The sequence below is a fragment of the Ranitomeya variabilis genome, chromosome 6 (genome assembly GCF_051348905.1).
Source record: "Ranitomeya variabilis isolate aRanVar5 chromosome 6, aRanVar5.hap1, whole genome shotgun sequence".
Taxonomy (NCBI): Eukaryota; Metazoa; Chordata; class Amphibia; order Anura; family Dendrobatidae; genus Ranitomeya; species Ranitomeya variabilis.
Window position 1 is genome coordinate 541,540,252 of NC_135237.1, and position 16,692 is coordinate 541,556,943.

Genomic DNA, 16,692 nt, shown 5'->3' on the forward strand with positions numbered 1-16,692 from the left:
TTCCCACCTACAAAGAATGGAGAGGTCTGTAATTGTTATCGTAGTAGGTACACTTCGCCTGTGAGAGACAGAATCTAAAAATAAACACCAGAAAATCATATTGTCATATACACTCACCGGCCACTTTATTAGGTACACCATGCTAGTAACGGGTTGGACCCCCTTTTGCCTTCAGAACTGCCTCAATTCTTCGTGGCATAGATTCAACAAGGTGCTGGAAGCATTCCTCAGAGATTTTGGTCCATATTGACATGATGGCATCACACAGTTGCCGCAGATTTGTCGGCTGCACATCCCAAAGATGCTCCATACAAGGCAGGATGGATCCATGCTTTCATGTTGTTTACGCCAAATTCTGACCCTACCATCCGAATGTCGCAGCAGAAATCGAGACTCATCAGACCAAGCAACGTTTTTCCAATCTTCTACTGTCCAATTTCGATGAGCTTGTACAAATTGTAGCCTCAGTTTCCTGTTCTTAGCTGAAAGGAGTGGTACCCGGTGTGGTCTTCTGCTGCTGTAGCCCATCTGCCTCAAAGTTCGACGCACTGTGCGTTCAGAGATGCTCTTAGGCCTACCTTGGTTGTAACGGGTGGCGATTTGAGTCACTGTTGCCTTTCTATCAGCTCGAACCAGTCTGCCCATTCTCCTCTGACCTCTGGCATCAACAAGGCATTTCCGCCCACAGAACTGCCGCTCACTGGATTTTTTTTCTTTTTCGGACCATTCTCTGTAAACCCTAGAGATGGTTGTGCGTGAAAATCCCAGTAGATCAGCAGTTTCTGAAATACTCAGACCAGCCCTTCTGGCACCAACAACCATGCCACGTTCAAAGGCACTCAAATCACCTTTCTTCCCCATACTGATGCTCGGTTTGAACTGCAGGAGATTGTCTTGACCATGTCTACATGCCTAAATGCACTGAGTTGCCGCCATGTGATTGGCTGATTAGAAATTAAGTGTTAACAAGAAGTTGGACAGGTGTACCTAATAAAGTGGCCGGTGAGTGTATATGACAATGCATAATGAATTTGCATTTTATTGCATGAAATAAGTATTTGATACAATAGGAAAACAGAACTTAATATTTGGTACAGAAACCTTAGTTTGCAAAGGAAACTACACGTTTCCTGTAGTTCTTGACCAAGTTTGTACACTGCAGCCGGGATTTTGGCCCCTTCTACATACAGATGTTTCAGGTTTCCGGGCTGTCGCTGGGCAACATTGAGTTTCAGCTTCCTCCAAAGATCTTCTGTTAGGTTCAGGTCTGGAGACTGGCTAGGCCACTCCAGGACCTTGAAATGCTTCTTACGGAGCCACTACTTAGTTATCCTGGCTGTGCGTTTCGGGTTATTGTCATGTTGGAAGACCCATCAATGACCCATCATTCTGAGGGAAGAAGATTGTTTGCTAAAATCTCAAGATACATAATCTCATCTATCCTCCCTTCAATACGGTGCAGTCATCCTGTCCATTTGCAGAAAAGCACCCTCAAAGTATGATGTTTCCTCCTCCATGCTTCACTGTTGGGTTGGTGTTCTTGGGGTTGTACTCCTTATTCTTCTTCCTCCAAACATAGTGAGTGTAGTTGAAGCCAAAAAGTTCTATTTTGGTCTCCTCTGACCACATGATCTTCTCCCATGCCTCCTCTGGATCATCCAGGTGGTCATTGGCCAACTTCAAACTGGCTTGGACATGTGCTGGCGTGAGCAGGGGGACCTTTGCGTGCCCTGCAGGATTTTAAGGTATGACGACGTAGTGTTTTACTAACGGTAATGATTGAGACTACCAGTTCTCTTCAGGTCATTATACAAAAAAAAGTTGCACTCTATCGTGCTAAAGCATGTCGATGTGAAATAAATGAAATATGAATAGCTATACGGCTTCTGAATACTACAAGAAAATGAGACGCTTTGCACATAATTTGACCAAGTCATGCCTGCCCATCAACCAACGTCAAGGTGGTTTCAAATACTGATGGGTCCCTATCAATGTGAATACCGCTCTTAGGCCAAGGTCTGATTTTCTGGGTGAATATGGACACCTCTCGCAGTAATGCCTGCATTTATGAGTTGGTAGGAACCTGCTGTAATTAAGATCACCACGTGTTGAAGGGCGGAGTGCTTGCTAAGTAAGCTAACATGCAAATAACAAAAGACTGACTGGCACATTCAAGCTAACTGTGAATAGGTGCAGCTACCTCCATATACAATATACAAAAAAAGTTGCACTCTGTCATGCCAAAGCATGTCAATGTGAATTTTCTAGTATTCAGAAGCTGTATTGCTATTCATATTTCATATATTTCACATTGACATGCTTTAGCACAGTAGAGTGCAACTTTTTTGTATTTTTGTTTGTATATTGTATATGGAGGTAGCTGCACCTACTCACACTATCTTGGATGTGCCAGTCAGTCTTTTGTTACTCTTGAGGTCATTGACCAAGTCCTCCCATGTAGTTCTGGGCTAATTCCTGACCTTTCTCAGAATTATCTTAACCCCTGGAGGCGAGATCTTGCATGGAGCCCCAGGCCGAGGAAGATTGACAGTCTTGTGTTTTTTCAATTTTTTTTATGTTTTTTTTTTCCATTTTCTAATAACTGTGCCAATAGTTGTCTTCTCACCAAGCTGCTGCCTATTGTCCTATTGCCCATCCTAGCCTTGTGCAGGTCTACAATTGTGTCCTTACGCAGCTCTTTGGTCTTGGCCATGGTGTAGAGCAGTGTTCCCCAACTCCGGTCCTCAAGAGCCACCAACAGGTCTTGTTTTCAGGATTTCCTTAGTAATGCACAAGTGATAATTGCATCACCTGGACAGGCAAGCATTCTATCACCTGGGCAATACTAAGGAAATCCTGAAAACATGACCTGCTGGTGGCTCTTGAGGACCGGAGTTGGGGAACACTGGTGTAGAGATTGGAGTGTGTTTCATTTTATGGACAGGTGTCTTTTATACAGGTAACGAGTTCAAACAGGGGCAATTAACCCCTTCATGACCCAGCCTATTTTGACCTTAAAGGGAAGGTGCCACCAGTTTTCTTGTAGTTTTTTTTTTTTTGTGAAATTAAGCTTAAAATAGTAAATAAAATGTACTAATGCAATGTTTGCACTGTTTGCAAACATTTCTATATGAAAAATATTATATATTTTCTTACAAATATATATATTGACCACTAGGGGGAGCATTTTCCGTTTTAGACCTCAAGCAGCTATAGTAAGACTTACCAGCTTTACTGTTAGCTGGAAAATCTGGGCAGTAACTGCTGACATCAGCATTTCCCTCCCCTTTTGGGTGGTCTAATATCCCTGGGGCAGAATGAAGAGCAGAATCACAGGGCAGAGCCATTTTGTGTGTGACTGACCTGTGATCTGCTATCACCAGCAGTTACTGCATGAGAAGCACAGTTAGTTTATGTGGTGTGTATGTATGGAGCAGCATTGTCTGTGCAGAGCTGTCTGTGACTCATCCCTCAGTAAGATAAGAAGGAGCTCCAGGTCTGCAGTGAATGGCCAGGCATTGTGGAGGGAGGGGAGAGATACATTGTATCAGGTGTCACCTCTCTCTGCAGGCTGGGAATGCAGCTTAATGGAGTGAATGGAGCTCCTGTTATAGAGAGTAAGTGGAGGTGGGCAGAGAGCACTGGGCTATAATAAAATGGCTGCTAGTCACACCTACAGCAGTGAGTTGTGCAGCCCACAGAGGCGTGCCCAGCTCACTGCTAACACCTCTCCAATGTTAAAGATAGGGTCAGCGCTCGTCTATTATCTCCTATGTCCATGAGGTGCTGTAAAATGACACTGCTAGTGTCGTGAACTGCTGTGAAACCAAGATGTCAGCCCCCAGTTCCTTCTTTAAACACATATAACACACGAAATCTGTTTCACATGCATTTAAAACTTGGTTATAGCAGCATGTTATGCTACATTACAGTGATTTATTAATGATCTACAAACGCGGTACCTTACCTTTAATGACCTGGCCGGTTTTTGCAATTCTGACCAGTGTCCCTTTATGAGGTAATAACTTAGGAACGCTTCAACGGATCCTAGCGGTTCTGAGATTGTTTTTTCGTGACATATTGGGCTTCATGTGAGTGGTAAATTTAGGTCGATAATTTCTGAGTTTATTTGTGAAAAAAACGGAAATTTGGCGAAAATTTGTAAAATTTCGCAATTTTCACATTTTGAATTTTTATCCTGTTAAACCAGAGAGTTATGTGACACAAAATAGTTAATAAATAACATTTCCCACATGTCTACTTTACATCAGCACAATTTTGGAAACAAAATTTTTTTTTGCTAGGAAGTTATAAGGGTTAAAATTTGACCAGTGATTTCTAATTTTTACAACAAAATTTACAAAACCATTTTTTTTAGGGACCACCTCCCATTTGAAGTCAGTTTGAGGGTTCTATATGGCTGAAAATACCCAAAAGTGACACCATTCTAAAACCTGCACCCCTCAAGGTGCTCAAAACCACATTCAAGAAGGTTATTAACCCTTCAGGTGCTTCACAGCAGCAGAAGCAACATGGAAGGAAAAAATGAACATTTAAATTTTTAGTCACAAAAATGATCTTTTAGAAACAATTTTTTTATTTTCCCAAGGGTAAAAGGAGAAACTGGACCACGAAGGTTGTTGTCCAATTTGTCCTGAGTACGCTGATACCTCATATGTGGGGGTAAACCACTGTTTGGGCTCACGGCAGGGCTCGGAAGGGAAGGAGCGCCATTTGACTTTTTGAAGGAAAAATTGGCTCCAATCTTTAGCGGACACCATGTCGCGTTTGGAAAGCCCCCGTGTGCCTAAACATTGGAGCTCCCCCACAAGTGACCCCATTTTGGAAACTAGACCCCACAAGGAACTTATCTAGAGGCATAGTGAGCACTTTAAACCCCCAGGTGCTTCACAAATTGATCTGTAAAAATGAAAAAGTACTTTTTTTTTAACAAAAAAATTATTTTAGCCTCAATTTTTTCATTTTCACATGGGCAACAGGAGAAAATGGATCCTAAAATTTGTTGGGCAATTTCTCCTGAGTACGCCGATACCTCATATGTGGGGGTAAACCATTGTATGGGTGCACGGCAAGGCTCGGAAGGGAAGGCGCGCCATTTGACTTTTTGAATGGAAAATTAGCTCCAATCGTTAGCGGACACCATGTCGCGTTTGGAGAGCCCCTGTGTGCCTAAATATTGGAGCTCCCCTACAAGTGACCCCATTTTAGAAACTAGACCCCCCAAGGAACTTATCTAGATGCATAGTGAGCACTTTAAACCCCCAGGTGCTTTACCGAAGTTTATACCGCAGAGCCGTGAAAATAAAAAATAATTTTTCTTTCCTCAAAAATGATTTTTAGCCCGGAATTTTTTATTTTCCCAAGGGTAATAGGAGAAATTGGACCCCAAATGTTGTTGTCCAGTTTGTCCTGAGTACGATGATACCCCATATGTGGGGGTAAACCACTGTTTAAGCGCACGGCAGGGCTCGGAAGGGAAGGCACGCCATTTGGCTTTTTGAATGGAAAATTAGCTCCAATCATTAGCGGACACCATGTCGCGTTTGGAGAGCCCCTGTGTGCCTAAACATTGGAGCTCCCCGACAAGTGACCCCATTTTGGAAACTAGACCTCCCAAGGAACTAAACTAGATGTGTGGTGAGCACTTTGAACCCCCAAGTGCTTCACAGAAATTTATAACGCAGAGCCGTGAAAATAAAAAATAATTTTTCTTTTCTCAAAAATGATTTTTTAGCCCACAATTTTTTATTTTCCCAAGGGTAACAGGAGAAATTGGACCCCAAAAGTTGTTGTCCAGTTTCTCCTGAGTACGCTGATACCCCATATGTGGGGGAAAACCACTGTTTGGGCACATGCCGGGGCTCGGAAGGGAAGTAGTGACGCTTTGTATTGCAGACTTTGATGGAATGGCCTGCGGGCATCATGTTACGTTTGCAGAGCCCCTGATGTGCCTAAACAGTAGAAACCCCCCACAAGTGACCCCATTTTGGAAACTAGACCCCCCATGGAACTTATCTAGATATGTGGTGAGCACTTTGAACCCCCAAGTGCTTCACAGAAGTATACAACGCAGAGCTGTGAAAATAAAAAATCATTTTTCTTTCCTCAAAAATGATTTTTTAGCCCGCAATTTTTTATTTTCACAAGGGTAACAGGAGAAATTGGACCCCAATAGTTGTTGCCCAGTTTGTCCTGAGTATGCTGGTACCCCATATGTGGGGGTAAACCACTGTTTGGGCGCACGTCAGGGCCCGGAAGGGAGGGAGCACCATTTGACTTTTTGAACGCAAGATTGGATGGAATCAATGGTGGCGCCATGTTGCGTTTGGAGACCCCTGATGTGCCTAAACAGTGGAAACCCCTCAATTCTAACCCCAACACACCCCTAACCCTAATGCCAACTCTAGCCATAACCCTAATCACAACCCTAACCCCAACACACCCCTAACCCTAATCCCAACCCTAACGCTAATCCTAACCACAACACACCCCTAACCATAACCCTAACCACAAGCCTAATCTTAACCCTATTTCCAACCCTAGCCCTAATTCCAACCCTAACTCTAATTCCAACCCTAACCCTAAGGCTATGTGCCCACGTTGCGGATTCATGTGAGATTTTTTTCGCACCATTTTTGAAAAATCCGCAGGTAAAAGGCACTGCGTTTTACATGAAGATTTACTGCAGATTTCCAGTGTTTTTTGTGCGGATTCTGCGGATTGCTATTGAGGAACAGGTGTAAAACGCTGCGGAATCCACACAAAGAATTGACATGCTGCGGAAAATACAACGCAGCATTTCTGCGTGGTATTTTCTGCACCATGGGCACAGCGGATTTGGTTTTCCATAGGTTTACATGGTACTGTAAACCTGATGGAACACTGCTACGAATCTGCAGTGGCCAATCCGCTGCGGATCCGCAGCCAAATCCGCACCATGTGCACATAGCCTAATTCTAAGGCTATGTGCACACGCTGCGGAAAACGCTGCGGATCCGCAGCTGCGGGTCCGCAGCAGCGTTTCCGCAGCTGCGGGTCTGCAGCAGCGTTTCCGCAGCTGCGGGTCCGCAGCAGCGTTTCCGCAGCTGCGGGTCCGCAGCAGTTTCCCATGAGTTTACAGTTGAATGTAAAGCTATGGGAAACAAAAAACGCTGTGCACATGCTGCGGAAAAAACTGAGTGGAAACGCAGCTGTTTACATTCCGCAGCATGTCACTTCTTTCTGCAGATTCCGCAGCGGTTTTACAACTGTTCCAATAGAAAACGCAGTTGTAAAACCGCAGTGAAATCTGCAGAAAAACCGTGGTAAATCCGCCGCGGTTTTGCACTGCGGATTTATCAAATCCGCTGCGGAAAAATCCGCAGAGTACCAGAATACGTGTGCACATAGCCTTACCCTAGCCCTAACTCTACCCCTAACCCTACCCCTAACCCTAACCCTAGTGGGAAAAAAAATAAAAATATTTTCTTTATTTTATTATTGTCCCTACCTATGGGGGTGATAAAGGGGGGGGGGGGTCATTTACTATTTTTTTTATTTTGATCACTGTGATGGGTTATATCACAGTGATCAAAATGTACATTGAACGAATCTGCCGGCCGGCAGATTCGGCGGGCGCACTGCGCATGCGCCCGCCATTTTGAAAGATGGCGGCGCCCAGGGAGAAGACGGACCGACTCCGGGAGGATCGGTAAGTATGAAGGGGTGGTGGGGGGGTGGATCGGAGCACAGGGGGGAGCGGACACTAGGACGGGGGAGCGGACAGGCGGACGCAGGGGAGTACCGGACTGAACGGAGGACCGGGGAGCAGATCGGTGGCAGTGGGGGGGGGCAGATCAGGATTTCCAGCCATGGCCGATGATATTGCAGCATCGGCCATGGCTGGATTGCAATATTTCACCATTTTCATAGGTGAAATATTGCAAATTGCTCTGATTGGCTGTTGCACTTTCAACAGCCAATCAGAGCGATCGTAGCCACGTGGGGGCAAAGCCACCCCCCCTGGGCTAAAGTACCACTCCCCCTGTCCCTGCAGATCGGGTGAAATTGGAGTTAACCCTTTCACCCGATCTGCAGGGACGCGATCCCTCCATGACGCATACGGTGCGTCACAGGTCGGATTGGCACCGACTTTCATGACGCAGCGTATGCGTCAGAGGTCGGGAAGGGGTTAATAAAGGTAATGAGTGCAGAGTAGGAGGCTTCTTAAGGAAAAACTAACATGTCTGTGAGAGCCAGAATTCATACTGGTTGGTAGGTGATCACATACTTATTTCATGCAATAAAATGCAATTTACTTATCGAAAAATCAAACAATGTGATCTTCAGTTTTTGTTCATTTTTAGATTCTGTCTCACAGGTGAAGTGTACCTACGATTAAAAGTGACAGACCTCTCCATTCTTTGTAAGTGGGAAAACTTGCAAAATTGTCAGTGTCAGCCGCGATAAGGTGAGAATCGCTGGGAACCCCTATCTAATGTGAATCCTCTCCTAGGTTGAAGCCTGCGTTTATGCGGGTAGAAAGGATCCTGCTATGATTAAAACCGCCAGAGGCTGAGGGAGTGGAGTGCTCAGAGAGCCCCCTCAGAACATTTTCCCTATAAGGCTACTTTCACACTAGCGTTAACTGCAATACGTCGCAAATGCGTCGTTTTGCCGAAACTACGCATCCAGCAAAAGTTCTTGCTGGATACGTTTTTTCGTCATAGACTAACATTAGCGACGCATTGCCAAACGGTGCGTCCGTTTTGCGACGCTTGGGCGTGTGGTAGCGGACCGTCGGGAGAAAAAAACGTTACATGTAACGTTTTTTGCTCCCGACGGTCCGCTTTTTCCGACCGCGCATGCGCGGCCGGAACTCCGCCCCCACTTCCCCGCACCTCACAATGGGGCAGCGGATGCGTGGGAAAAATGCATCCGCTGCCCCCGTTGTGCGGCGGAGACCACGCTAGCGTCGGGAACGTCGGCCTGACGCACAGCGACGGGTTGTTCCCGACGCTAGTGTGAAAGTAGCCTAAGCGAGATCAGCATTCTGAGGGGCATGTCTCGTGGTCATAATAAGCCCTTATATCTGTGTGCTTTGGATCTGAGGATGACTGGGAGATTTTGCTGTTCATATTACATAAATGGCCATGTGGTATAAATTTGCTTGAATGGTTCCTCCCAGTACATGATTATTTATCTACCGAGGTCTCATGATTAGGACTACATATGCTTCTATATGAAAATAGTTGTCTACAGAAATAAGCTGGCCAGTCCTATAGACACAGACTCCAGTATCCAACAGCTATTCCCACTGGAGTTTCTCCCCTGATCAATGGTCGATTCCATTTCCCAGAACATCATTTAACAGAATAAAGGGTCTTTAGCCATTATGGACATTTCTATTTCTTCACAGCACTGATCCAGAAATCGTAAACATAAACTTTCATTGTGAAGAAAAAAAATCTGCAACCGCTGGACAGGAGCCCTTCTAATCGCCTTTCCTCTCGGCTCATCTTTTGAATAGCTGCTCTGGTGTGATGTTGTGCGTGTGTCACACCGCAGTGCACCAATCAAAAGAGTCGAGAGATAAATAGATTTGCAGACCTCCCAGCAGTCACAAATTACTGGTCTGGCCCATGGGCAGACTCGCGCAGATCGATTTTCCCATCTCCAACTGCCAATGGTGCTGGCCAATCATCTAAAGTGTATGGTGGTTTCTGACTGATGGTGTTAGGGGAAAAAAGGATGATGAATTTCAGCACCTGATCTCATTGTACATGATGATTGGTATTGGTTTAATATGCTGTTTCAATGAAGCATCCCGACAATCTATCCCTAAAGCCGCCGCAGCCTGGCATACCTCCCCCATAGTCCTACTCTAAAGGCCAACACAGCCCGGCATATCTCCCTGACAATCCTACCCTAAAACCACTGCAGCCCAGCATACTTCCCCCTGACAATTCATGCTTAAAGCCACTGCAGCCTGGCATACCTCCCCTGACAGTCCTACCCTAAAGCCTGCAGCCTGGCATACCTCCCCCGACAGTCTACCCTAAAGCCAACGCAGCCAGGCATGCCTTCCCTAAAGCTGCCGTGGCATTCCTCCCCCGACAATCCTACCCTAAAGTCCTGCAGCCCTGTCATACCTCCCCTGATAATCCTTCCCTAAAGCCATTGCAGCCCCGTCATACCTCCACTGGCAATCCTTCCCTAAAGCCACTGCAGCACGGTCATACCTCCACTGACCATCCTTCCCTAAAGCCACTACAGCCCCGTCATACTTCCCCTGACAATCCTTCTCTAAAGCCACCCCAGCCCCGTTATACCTCCACTGAGAATCCTTCCCTAAAGCCACCCCAGAACGTCATACCTCCACTGACAATCCTTCCCTAAAGCCACCCCAGCCCTGTCATACCTCCACTGAGAATCCTTCCCTAAAGCCACCCCAGCCCCGTCATACCTCCTCTGACAATCCTTCCCTAAAGCCACTGCAGCCCCGTCATACCTCCACTGACAATCCTTCCCTAAAGCCACCGCAGCTCCGTCATACCTCCACTGACAATCCTTCCCTAAAGCCACCCCAGCCCCGTCATACCTCCACTGAGAATCCTTCCCTAAAGCCACCCCAGCAATGTCATACCTCCACTGAGAATCCTTCCCTAAAGCCATCGCAGCCCTGTCATACCTCCACTGACAATCCTTCCCTAAATCCACCCCAGCCCCGTCATACCTCCACTGACAATCCTTCCCTAAAGCCACTGCAGCCCCGTCATACCTCCACTGACAAACCTTCCCTAAATCCACCCCAGCCCCGTCATACCTCCACTGACAATCCTTCCCTAAAGCCACTGCAGCCCCGTCATAACTCCACTGACAATCCTTCCCTAAAGCCACCCCAGCCCCGTCATACCTCCACTGACAATCCTTCCCTAAAGCCACTGCAGCCCCGTCATACCTCCACTGACAATCCTTCCCTAAAGCCACCCCAGCCCCGTCATACCTCCACTGACAATCCTTCCCTAAATCCACCCCAGCCCCGTCATACCTCCACTGACAATCCTTCCCTAAAGCCACTGCAGCCCCGTCATACCTCCACTGACAATCCTTCCCTAAAGCCACTGCAGCCCCGTCATACCTCCACTGACAATCCTTCCCTAAAGCCACCCCAGCCCTGTCATACCTCCACTGAGAATCCTTCCCTAAATCCACCCCAGCCCCGTCATACCTCCACTGACAATCCTCCCCTAAAGCCACCCCAGCCCCGTCATACCTCCACTGACAATACTTCCCTAAAGCCACTGCAGCCCCGTCATACCTCCACTGACAATCCTTCACTAAAGCCACTGCAGCTCCGTCATACCTCCACTGACAATCCTTCACTAAAGCCACCCCAAAACCGTCATACCTCCACTGACAATCCTTCCCTAAAGCCACCCCAGCCCCGTCATACCTCCACTGACAATCCTTCACTAAAGCCACCCCAGAACCGTCATACCTCCACTGACAATTCTTCCCTAAAGCCACCGCAGCCCCGTCATAACTCCACTGAGAATCCTTCCCTAAAGCCACCGCAGCCCTGGCAAACCTCCCCTGACATTCCTTCCCTAAAACAACCACAGCCCAGCATACCTCCTCCAACAATCCTCTAAAACCACCGCAGCCCGGCATACCTTCTCCAACAATCCTCTAAAACCACCGCAGCCCGGCATACCTCCTCTGACAATTCTCTAAATCCACCTCAGCCTGGCACCTCCTTTGACAATTCTTCCAAAAAGCCATTGCAGCCTGGCATACGTCCACTTACAATCCGTCCCTGAAACCAACGCAGCCCGGCATACCTCCCCCGACAATCCTCTAAAATCAGCAACGCCCGGTATACCCCCCCACCCCCCGACAATCCTCTAAAACCTCCATAAATTTTCTTTCACCATCACATTCGCTATATGATGATGACCTCTAAGTAGTCCGATGGACATTTACAGACCCATTTCAGTTCTTGCTGTGAACATCCAGTTCCTGCTTTGATTAATGCAGGCGATGTCTTTTTTTTGTAACCAATCAATCAAAGGTATATAGCAAGACAGTGTTTGAAGGTATGCCTATGATTAGTTCTTTATTCACAGGCTCTTGTACGTTTAATGCCCTTTTGAATTTTTTTAAATATACTTTAATAGCTTACCTTATATACTCGAGTATAAGCCGACCCCCCTAATTTTGCCACAAAAAACTGGGAAAACTTATTGACTCGAGTATAAGCCTAGGGTGGAAAATGCAGCAGCTACTGGTGAATTTAAAAAATAAAAATAGATGCTCCATACCATTCATTATTGCCCCATAGATGCTCCATATAAAGCTGTGCCATATATAATGCTCCATACCATTGATTATTGCCCCATATATTATCCATATATAGCTGTGCCATATAGAATGCTCTGCACCGTTCATTATGGCCCCATAGATGCTCCATATAAAGCTGTGCCCCATATACAATGCTCTGCACCGTTCATTATGGCCCTATAGATGCTCCATATAAAGCTGTGCCATATATGCTCTGCACTGTTCATTATTGCCCCATAGATGCTCCTTATAAAGCTGTACCATATATGCTCTGCACCGTTCATTGCCCCATAGATGCTCCTTATAAATCTGTGCCCTATATGCTCTGCACCGTTCAGTTTGGCCCCATAGATGCTCCTTATATAGCTGTGCCCTATATGCTCTGCACCGTTCAGTTTGGCCCCATAGATGCTCCTTATAAAGCTGTGCCATATATGCTCTGCACCGTTCATTGCCCCATAGATGCTCCTTATAAATCTGTGCCCTATATGCTCTGCACCGTTCAGTTTGGCCCCATAGATGCTCCTTATATAGCTGTGCCTCATATGCTCTGCACCGTTCAGTTTGGCCCCATTGATGCTCATTTTAAATCTGTGCCCTATATGCTCTGCACTGTTCAGTTTGGCCCCATAGATGCTCCTTATATAGCTGTGCCATATATGCTCTGCACCGTTCAGTTTGGCCCCATAGATGCTCCTTATACAGTGCCTACAAGTAGTATTCAACGCCCTGCAGATTTAGCAGGTTTAATAAGATGCAAATAAGTTAGAGACTTCAAACAAGAGCAGGATTTATTAACAGATGCATAAATCTTACAAACCAAAAAGTTTTGTTGCTCAGTTAAATTTTTATAAATTTTAAACATAAAAGTGTTGGTCAATTATTATTCAACCCCTAGGTTTAATATTTTGTGGAATAACCTTTGTTTGCAATTACAGCTAATAATCGTCTTTTATAAGACCTGATCAGGCCGGCACAGGTCTCTGGAGTTATCTTGGCCCACTCCTCCATGCAGATCTTCTCCAAGTTATCTAGGTTCTTTGGGTGTCTCATGTGGACTTTAATTTTGAGCTCCTTCCCCAAGTTTTCAATTGGGTTAAGGTCAGGAGACTGACTAGGCCACTGCAACACCTTGATTTTTTGCCTCTTGAACCAGGCCTTGGTTTTCTTGGCTGTGTGCTTTGGGTTGTTGTCTTGTTGGAAGATGAAATGACGACCCATCTTAAGATCCTTGATGGAGGAGCGGAGGTTCTTGGCCAAAATCTCCAGGTAGGCCGTGCTATCCATCTTCCCATGGATGCGGACCAGATGGCCAGGCCCCTTGGCTGAGAAACAGCCCCACAGCATGATGCTGCCACCACCATGCTTGACTGTAGGGATGGTATTCTTGGGGTCGTATGCAGTGCCATCCAGTCTCCAAACGTCACGTGTGTGGTTGGCACCAAAGATCTCGATCTTGGTCTCATCAGACCAGAGAACCTTGAACCAGTCAGTCTCAGAGTCCTCCAAGTGATCATGAGCAAACTGTAGATGAGCCTTGACATGACGCTTTGAAAGTAAAGGTACCTTACGGGCTCGTCTGGAACGGAGACCATTGCGGTGGAGTACGTTACTTATGGTATTGACTGAAACCAATGTCCCCACTGCCATGAGATCTTCCCGGACCTCCTTCCTTGTTGTCTTTGGGTTAGCCTTGACTCTTCGGACAAGCCTGGCCTCGGCACGGGAGGAAACTTTCAAAGGCTGTCCAGGCCGTGGAAGGCTAACAGTAGTTCCATAAGCCTTCCACTTCCAGATGATGCTCCCAACAGTGGAGACAGGTAGGCCCAACTCCTTGGAAAGGGTTTTGTACCCCTTGCCAGCCTTGTGACCCTCCACGATCTTGTCTCTGATGGCCTTGGAATGCTCCTTTGTCTTTCCCATGTTGACCATGTATGAGTGCTGTTCACAAGTTTGGGGAGGGTCTTAAATAGTCAGAAAAGGCTGGAAAAAGAGATAATTAATCCAAACATGTGAAGCTCATTGTTCTTTGTGCCTGAACTACTTCTTAATACTTTAGGGGAACCAAACAGAATTCTGGTGGGTTGAGGGGTTGAATAATAAATGACCCTCTGAAAAGACTTTTCACAATTTAAAAAAAACAAAAACAAAGAAATAACATTCTTTTTTGCTGCAGTGCATTTCACACTTCCAGGCTGATCTACAGTCCAAATGTCACAATGCCAAGTTAATTCCAAATGTGTAAACCTGCTAAATCTGCAGGGGTATAGCACTGTATAGCTGTGCCCTATATGCTCTGCACCGTTCAGTTTGGCCCCATAGATGGCTCCTTATATAGCTGTGCCCTAAATGCTCTGCACCGTTCAGTTTGGCCCCATAGATGCTCATTATAAAGCTGTGCCATATATGCTCTGCACCGTTCAGTTTGGCCCCATAGATGCTCCTTATATAGCTGTGCCCTATATGCTCTGCACCGTTCAGTTTGGCCCCATAGATGATCCATATATAGCTGTGCCCTATATGCTCTGCACCGTTCAGTTTGGCCCCATAGATGCTCCTTATAAAGCTGTGCCCTATATGCTCTGCACCGTTCAGTTTGGCCCCATAGATGATCCATATATAGCTGTGCCCTATATGCTCTGCACCGTTCAGTTTGGCCCCATAGATGATCCATATATAGCTGTGCCCTATATGCTCTGCAGCGTTCAGTTTGGCCCCATAGATGCTCCTTAAAAAGCTGTGCCCTATATGCTCTGCACTGTTCAGTTTGGTCCCATAGATGCGCATTATAAATCTGTGCCCTATATGCTCTGCACCGTTCAGTTTGGCCCCATAGATGCTCATTATAAAGCTGCCCCATATGGAATGCTCCGCACCGTTCAGTTTGGCCCCATAGATGCTCATTATAAAGCTGCCCCATATGGAATGCTCCGCACCGTTCAGTTTGGCCCCATAGATGCTCCACATAAATCTGTGCCATATATAACGCTGCTGCTGCAATAAAAATAATAAAACACATACTCACCTCTCTTGCTTGCAGCTCCCCAGCGTCCGGTCCCGGCGTCTCTCCGCACTGACTGATCAGGCAGAGGGCGGCGCGCACACTATATGCGTCATCGCGCCCTCTGACCTACACAGTCAGAGCGGAGAGACGCCGGGAAGACAGAGCGGCGCCCGGCGTGTGGATCGTGGACAGGTGAATATGTGATACTTACCTGCTCCCGGCGTCCCGCTCCTTCCCCCGGACAGCTGGTCTCCGGTGCCGCAGCTCTTCCTCTGTCAGCGGTCACCAGCACCGCTGATTAGAGAAATGAACAGGCGGCTCCGCCCCTATGGGAGTGGAGTCCATATTCATTTCTCTAATGAGCGGTCCCACGTGACCGCTGTACAGGGGAAGAGCTGTGGCACCCGGAGACCGTGTGACGGGCAGGGGAGCGTCAGGATCGCCGGGACTAGGTAAGTATGCCTCAGCGCCCTCTCCCCCCGACCCTGCCACAGACCGTGACTCGAGTATAAGCCGAGAGGGGCACTTTCAGCCCAAAAATTTGGGCTGAAAATCTCGGCTTATACTCGAGTATATACGGTAATTTTAAAAGGAGGACCTGAGTCATAATATACAAAAATTATAAAGATTATATTATTACAAAGATATACATTAACAATATAAAATTTTACTAGATGGTGGCCCCATTCTAACGCATCGGGTATTCTAGAATATGTATGTATGTATGTATATAGCAGCCACATAGTATATAGCACAGGCCACGTAGTATATAGGAGCCATGTAGTATATAGCAGACAAATACTACGTGGCCTGTGCTATATACTATGTGGCTGCTATATACATACATACATATTGTAGAATACCTGCTGCGTTAATACAGGCCACGCAGTATATAACACAGGCAACGTACTATATAACACAGCCCACGTACTATATAACACAGCCTATGCAGTTTATAGCAGCCCCTGCAGTATATAGCGCAGCCCCTGCAGTATATAGCGCAGCCCCTGCAGTATATAGCACAGCCCCCGCAGTATATAGCACAGCCCCCAGTATATAACAATGGCCACGTAATATATAGCACAGCCCACGCAGTACATAGCAGCCACGCAGTATATAGCACAGCCCCCGCAGTATATAGCAGCCATGCAGTATATAACACAGCCCCTGCAGTATATAACACAGCCCCCGCAGTATATAGCACAGCCCCCGCAGTATATAACACTGGCCACGTAATATATAGCACAGCCCACGCAGTACATAGCAGCCATGCAGTATATAGCACAGCCCGCGCAGTATATAACACTGGCCACGTAATATATAGCACAGCCCACGCAGTATATAGC

At 46.5% G+C, this 16,692-nt stretch overlaps 1 protein-coding gene across 2 annotated transcripts in view; it reads left to right on the top strand.

Moving 5' to 3' along the window:
* Window positions 1-16,692, top strand: part of ZHX1 (zinc fingers and homeoboxes 1) — an 83,789-nt gene that overhangs the window by 14,336 nt on the left and 52,761 nt on the right. The window contains exon 1 of one of the 2 annotated variants that reach the window (XM_077271179.1): window positions 8,372-8,470. The exons of the other annotated variant lie outside the window; for it this stretch is intronic. The gene's annotated coding sequence lies outside the window, so the exon portion shown is untranslated. Of the gene's footprint in view, window positions 1-8,371; window positions 8,471-16,692 lie in introns of those variants that run through there. 2 annotated transcript variants of the gene reach the window in all.